This window comes from Pan troglodytes, chromosome 1, assembly GCF_028858775.2.
Source record: "Pan troglodytes isolate AG18354 chromosome 1, NHGRI_mPanTro3-v2.0_pri, whole genome shotgun sequence".
NCBI lineage: Eukaryota > Metazoa > Chordata > Mammalia > Primates > Hominidae > Pan > Pan troglodytes.
Window position 1 is genome coordinate 155,811,138 of NC_072398.2, and position 8,039 is coordinate 155,819,176.

Below are 8,039 nucleotides of genomic sequence, written 5' to 3' on the forward strand. Positions count from 1 at the left end.
AAGAAAAGCTTTTGTTTTCAAAACCCACTATACTATGACAGTATCTTCTCTATACCTAATATCTAGGTGGGTTTTTTATTTTAATCTAGATTTATATTTTTAAAATTTTCCACTTTTCTCCAGCTGTGCATTGACAAATCAAATAAGTGAAACCGATAATTTATACAAAGGAAATAAGTCAAAGCTAAATGGATGAGATACTTTAAAAAAAAAATCAAACGGCCTAAATTAGTCAGTTTTTCTTTGTTTTTATTTGCCAAAGGTTTGCTCAGTCCTTCATTTCATTTTGTCAAAATGTATAGGAGGAAAACATTATTTTCAAGGCGGGTATAAATTTAGAGGCCCTAAAGAATATGAACACCAATTAACTAACAGTTTCCTAAAGCAAGATTAAACATACCTATCACTGATTTATCTTAAGCTAAATTTTAAAACAAATATATTGATGTCTTGTCTTAGGTTGAATTATATATTAAATCTTCAAAATTAATTATTCTTTAAAATTTAATGGGTTTATTTTCTTTCTTTCTTTTTTTTTCTTTTTTGAGATAGAGTCTTGCTCTGTCTCCCAGACTGGATTGCAGTGGCACCATCTCCTCTCACTGCAACCTCCGCCTCCCGGGTTCAAGCAGTTCTTCTGCCTCAGCCTCTCATGTATCTGGGACTACAGGCACCCGCCACCATGCTGAGCTAATTTTTGTATTTAGTAGAGATGAGGTTTTACCATATTAGCAAGGCTGGTCTTGAACTCCTGACCTCAGGTGATCCGCCCGACTTGGCCTCCCAAAGTGCTGGGATTACAGGCGTGAGCCACTGCACCCAGCCCTAGAATTTAATGGGTTTCTTTCAATGAAAACATTAAACAATGATCTTGCAGTTTTCAGTGTTCTTTTAAAATAACACAATAAGATAATAAAATAATAAGACATGGTATTAATATGGCTAATGATTCTTTTTTATTTGAAATAAAATATAATGTAGTTTCCACAAGAAAGTCAAATTCTGCTTTACGTCTTAATAACTCCTACTTTTCAATGGTGAAGCACTTAGTTGGTAAATAAATGATATACAATTGTGCAATGATTAATCTGGTTTTTCTGTGTCCCTAAAGAGCTTAAAAAGAGTTAGTGTGTCTGTATAGTAAAATCACACTATGAAAGGTTCTATGGGATTGTCAGGGACAATGTAGTTCTTATTTAAACTGCTATTGGAAAACAGGCTCTGTGTAACAATTTCTCACTTTTCTTTTAGTATACAGCTGACTAGCACTCATTCCAATGTATGTTCTTTCACTTTTACAAGTGGTGCCTCAGGAAATTGTTCTTAAGCTATAACCAGGCATAGTAATTATCTCCCATATTATCTGGTTCTGGATTGGGGAACATGCTTTATAAATCAGTTTTTGTTGGCAAAAGATATGGGGACAAATTTGAACTAAAATCATTATTGCAGACCATAGTGTATGAAATGACATCGTAACGTTTTTTCCAGTTTCTTGCAAATGTTAACCTTAGATGTGTGTAAATGATTGTTTTATAATAAAATATAGATATATGATTATAAGAATACAATTCAACAAATCATTAATGAAAAAATCAATATAGCAGATCCACATTCCATTGATATTAACAACTTTGTGTCTTATAATCTAATTCTCATTATCTAGGTCTAATAAATAAAGTAAGTAAAAAAACAAATATATATATACAGAGAGAGAGAGAGAGAGCGCAGATAAAACATTACTTCTTCGAAGTTACTTCCCATATTAGGGCTAAAATGCGCATTAAAGACATTTCTCTCAGGACCTAGCTGAGTTACTTCCGGTTATTAGTGAATCAATCATCATCAAGAAAACAAAGACAACCCCCATTAAAACAAATGTGAGGCCAGGCACGGTGGCTCACGCCTGTAATTCCAACACTTTGGGAGACCGAGGTGGGCAGATCATGAGGTCAGGAGATCGAGACCATCCTGGCTAACATGGTGAAACCCCGTCTCTACTAAAAATACAAAAAATTAGCCAGGTGTGTTGGCACGAGCCTGTAGTCCCAACTTCTTGGGAGGCTGAAGCAGGAGAATTGCTTGAACCCGGGAGGTGGAGGTTGCAGTAAGCTGAGATCGTGCCACTACACTCCAGCCTGGGTGACAGAGCGAGACTCTGTCAAAAAAAAAAAGTGCATTCATTCATGGACATAGAGTATCATTTATTCAAGGCTTAGACAACAGAATGATGTTACCATCATGGACCCTATTAAATGTATCAGGTCAAACTTAACTGTCCTTTCCCCCATTTACAACTTCACAATTGCTTGGAATGAAAGGCAGCCAAAATGTGTAGAATCTGGCGACATCTTTTGTCATGGTTTCTGCACTGGGGGAATGGGGGCTGTTATGTGACAAATTTAAAAGCAAGCAATTCAATTTTACTATTTGAAGTCACTAGCTTTATTTTCTTTAAATTTAACTCCTTGGCTTTTTTTTTCTTTTGTATTTACTGTATGAATCACAATAATTTAAGCAAGTGGGGAAATTGTGAATGCAAGTAAAACACCCTTCTACCACTGGCACAAAAACATGATACTTCTTCATCTTCTGTCCCTTTGCAATTAAAGAGCACAGTATGTTAACAAGGGTGGGAAAAGTTTATCAAAAGAGAAAGATGTTTTCATTGTACTTACAAATTAACGTGGAGCCTGAACTTGATCCATTGTTAGAGTAACCTTGGAATCTCCACATTCTTCCAGGCAGATGAATGTGCACTGCTGCATGTGTGTCTGCACAGAAAGGAGAAAATGAAGGTAGGATGTTGTGAAAAGCATTGGTATCCAAGGAGAGACTGGAGAACCTAAAACACAAAAATCTCTAGTGGGATCCAAGAGGGCAATGTTACGGGAAGTGGGGTGCCTTCTGAACGCAATTCATAAATCTATTAAAAAAGAAACTCAATAGCAAATCATAAGCTAATAATTAAGCAAATAAAATTATTTTTCTATCCTCTGATAAACAGCGTTGAAGCCAACTGTGTTACAATGAAACTAATCACATGCTTATTTGCATTTAGCCTAAACAAGCAAAAAAAGAATGATGTCCCAATATGATTTATGACTAAGGTATTCAAAAACATCTGCCTCTTTTTCACAGTGCTTTTACATGTTAGCCAAAGCTTTGCTGTCATGATGAGCTTGTGTTTTTCTCTTTCCTCTCAACATCAAGATGGATTCTTTTTCAGATCTTCCCTGTCATTTCCTTTCCTCCAACTCAATCTCTTTTCTCATTTTCCCTGGCTTACAAAAGTCTGAATTTCTAATAAGGTATTTGGGAGGAAATGGAGGTGGAAGAGGAAAAAAATTATGAAAATGAAGACTTGAACCAGCAGGTGGTTTGTGCTATGGACTGGCAGATCAATAGTATGAGTTCTGAACCATGCTAGGGCATAAGGAAAGGCAAATGACAGAGCCCTGTGATATAGCATGGAGGCAGTTAATGCAGGCTTGAGAAACAGGCCAAGGGGAGCTTTCCAGCGTCACCCTGTTACTCTGCGACCACAGGCAAGGTGTTAAACTGCTCAAAGGCTTCCTCAACTGACAACTGAAGCAAGCCCCCTCCTCACAGTGCTGCTGAAAAGATAACATGAGAGTGAGCATCATATCCATTATTGAGGACTGGTACCTAGAGTTGGGCAATGCCTGTTAGTCATTAACAGTGATATTCTCTTGACTGAAGACTTTCAGCACCTGGACTTTACCACTCCCTTCCTACCCCAGTGGACAGTTTATTTGGGCCTCTCTGAGAAGCTAGTGAAGGGCATCACAGTACTGGAAGACTCTTCCCACTACCATCCCTGCACCCAGGCCAGAGTAAATGAGAAGATATAGGTGACTTTCCCTCCTTCTCTGGAGCTTCAGTCCAAATCCCATATGAGACTTTTTTAACATAGCTTGAATTCTTGGGTCACTAATGACAGACTCTTTCGGAGTACCCAAGAGGAACTTCACTGAGATTTCAGCTCTCCTGTCTCATGCTTCCTCACCATTACCTTTCTCTTAAATCCTGATATTAAGCCAGGTTTGTGAAGTTGGCAAATTGAATGGCGTTTCTAGAGTCCCTTAATCTTTACTTATTCTCTAAATAATTCTGGAAACTGAATAACAGTTAAATTTAATGTTTCATAACTGGATGATCATAGGCTTCAAAATTAAGGCCATAGATCTTCATTTGATTAATCTGATAGAGGTTTTTCTCTGCAGCCCCTGTTCCATGAGTTTGTGTAGGTCAGTGGAAAGACTTTTTTCATTCTGCTTCTCTACATTGGGTTGTAGACAGGAAACCCCTGAAAACTGCAGGCTTCAAATCTGTCTAGAGTACTATTTCCAGCCTTATAGGTGAGGCTCCTGTTTTTCTGAGACAGAACAAGATGGCTTACCAGTCTTAAATAAAATCGGCAAATAAAAAACCATGTTTAAAAGCAATATTCCTTTTCTTTTAGTGAGTCCTAAATTAGCTTTTGGTGACCGCAATAGAGAGAAAAAACAAGTGGCTAGAAGTCATTTTATATCATGTTATTTAAACAACTATAGATAGGCAAATCATTTTGCCATCTATAACATGTAACTTGAACTATCACTGTGATTTAGGGAGGTGAGGTCAAGAGAAATCAAATTTAAATTTTTGATTTTAATCAAATCAAATCAAATCAAAAGAGCAAAGTAGAGATTTTTGGAACTATAGAACTATGTTTTTTAATATAGTTTCTTGGAGCATCAGGATATATTTAGAATGCTAATTTTAGCACTTTAAGTGATAGAGAGAAGTAGAGAATATCTAAACAACAAATATATTTCCCAGTTCATATAAAAAAGTAAATGTTAAGTTAATGGAGCAAAAAATTTCCGATATGAAACATGCCAAATCTTAGCAAAAAATGTTTCTGTGTTTTCCTAATTAATACTTTAAAATTAAATTATTTCATAAATTGTTAAATTTACCCTTTTTATAAAATTGTTTAATTTTTCCTGCTATTAGAAACTTTAAAAAATAATTTTGGTTTGCTGCTCACACAATTTTTTGTTCTGCGTTGTTGTTTTTTCATATGTTAGTCTTGGGCATATAAATTGCTCTTGAACTGGTTTTATCAAGTGTGAGCCATTATGAAATAGTCACTCTCCAAGAGTCCTTAATGGAACTTAAAAGCACACGTAGGCAGGACCCTTGATGTGCCTTGATTGCCTTAGAGGACTATGCCTGCAGCATGTGCCTGTACATGTGCAAGACATGCAAGTATATGTGTTAGGAGGGTAATTTGATGTGTGTGAGCAGCATACAGCAGAGTACATGAGTAACTCTCGTCTATTGCTGCTATCAAGAAATACAAAAAACAATCTCTTTCCGTCTCTTAATATGAAGCTTAGGCAGATACAGATACCAAAATTATCTTAATATTGAGAACAGAAATAGGAGCTGATCTAGAATGTTTTCTATTATGCTTTCTTATATATCCCTAAACCACTGAGCCATGCATTAGGTTTATAATACAGTGTTTTGGGAGGAAAGAACTCTAATAATGCAATCTTCAAAGGGAAGATTCACAAGTATGGCAGGGCAAGCTATCTGGCTGTCACTTGTTCCCCAGCCAGCTTTTAGCTGGATTCACATTAAAGAGTGTCATGTGTATTTCTTTCAAGCTCCAGGGAATTGAAATTCCTGCCAGTACCACCCAGTTGGCCCCCAAAGAAGCAGCTGCTTGATGCTTGATTCAGACTATACTTAATATCCATGCAGCACAGCTCCATGAACTTTTCTCACCCGGAATTGATCACTTGATTATCAGTCACCTCTGAAGTGTCCCAGACAGCAAAGACCGCAGAATATTGACAATAGTGCACACAGGAACCAGACACAAATGCATGCTAACAGATGCCACCACCAGATCTTCCCTCAGATTTGAGGGAAAAAAAAATCCAACTCGATCGTTATTAAAATCCTTCTGAATGGAAGGCAGTGTGGAAGATTTAAAAGTATATTGTCACTGTCCATTGCTTTCTCTTCAGAGCAGTCATTACAACTGCTGTTATTTATAGCTTCCGCCAGACTATAAGTCCCATGAAGGCACAGACTGTATCTGCCTTGCTCTCTATCATACAACAGGTGCTTATTAAATGCTCCTTTAATAAGTAAATGAGGTGAGAGAATACTTCATGGGGAATATAGGATTTGAGTTGTCTTCAGAAGAATATTGAAAGTAGGTATAGGGAATTGAAGAAAGAAAGATATTAAAGGCATCAGGAAGAAAATGAGACTTCCAAAATGATGGAGGGAGAGAGAAAGGGAGGGAAAGAGGGAGAGAGAGAGGGGAGAGAGAGATGAGTCTCATGTTTTGACCCTTGAGTTTGTGCACCACTGGGACGGGCACAGCATGCAATTGTTGATGAGTGACCGAAGCTGGGGAGATAGATTAGGTCTCAAAGTATAGAATAACAAGTGTTTGAAGCAGGAGGACAATGGGAGCCCCAGGAATGAATACCATACTGGAGAGAGGTTGTGAGCCAAGAGGCATGAGGGCTGGGAAGCTTCTTGGTGTGGAGTACACAATGACTGAGAAATAAGACTCAGAGGTGGGAATAGAAAAAAAGCAGTAACCCATAAGGTAGAATAAAGATATCCTCATCCATTCACCTAAGGATAAGGACTGTTTCCTTTTCTCCCTCTTATACCACCAAATAGCAAGACCCCTTCCTGTTGGCCACCAGGTGAAGTCTTTCCTTGAGGAAGGGCGCATGGGCATGTTGTATAATCTATACACTTGCTACCTACTCTCGGGAAAGTTACTTCACCTTTCAGAGACTCAGATTTCTCATCTATAAAACTGGGACAACATCTGCCTCTGGGAATTTGGGTAATGTGAAAATTTAATGTGGTAAGACATCTAAAGTACCAAAAACACAGTACCTGACACATTGCAGAGGAGAGACAGATAGATATGGAAAGAAGTAGAGAGATACAAATTATATAGATAGAGATATGTAGTTTTCTTTCTCCCACTTAGCCTCTTAGCCTTAGACTCTAAAGACTTATGTTTGAGGCCTTGCTCTTCCACTAAGCAAATGATCACGGGTCTCTGTTTCCTCAAGAGCAAAACATGAGAGAATGAACCCGGCAATCTCTCAACTACCTTCAAGTTGTAAGATTCCCTAATTCTCAGATTATAAAGAGGAATGTTTGGGAATCACATATTTAGGCTTTCTAACAATGTAATTTCTCAGGAGAAATTTCTTAGGAGAGGCAGATAAACTAATCTTTATCTAACTTCATCAACAAGCATTAAGGATGCCATGTCAACACTTCCTGATCCTAGTGGCTAAGGATCTTCCTCCTTACACAGGCAATGAATGTGTCCAAGATCCTTATTTCTTAAGAGAGTAACTCATGAGTAAATGGGAAGCTTAAGTTCATGAGAGAAACTTCCTGTTTTCCTTTGAGACACTGGAAAATTAAGCACATCAGCCTCAAACAGAGACATTAGAGTGAATAATGAAAGCACAGGTGGTGGCTATAAATGCTGGAAAGGGAGGCTATCAAATGCAGGGAATTACAGTGAAAGCACATTTCTAGATAAATCCTCACAGTGTTTGTCTAATAAGTGTGTTATCCCCAGAGCCATAAGCTTTCAGAACATAACAATTATGTTGCAGACAAGGCTCATGGCTCCTCTGGTCCAGGACCCTGCCTCAAGCAGGAGCCCAGGAGACTGCAGTGGACACCCTCAGTGGCCCCCTCACTATCTCCCTAACCAGATGGCAGGGACCTCCAGGATGCCAGCCTTATTATTTGGGTCCTGCCACTGCCCTCATCATGGGGTCTTACACAGAGGTGGCCCTTAGTAAATATAGGCTAAATGAATAAAAAAGTAGGAGGTATGCCCCAAAAGTTGGAGTTACCCTCAATAATGGCTAATAGTTTCATGCTGTGTGAAGCTGTCTAAACTGTTTTTTGTTTCATATTTTCAGCCTATATGAATTTGAATGATTAGTGAAGGAGTGCTT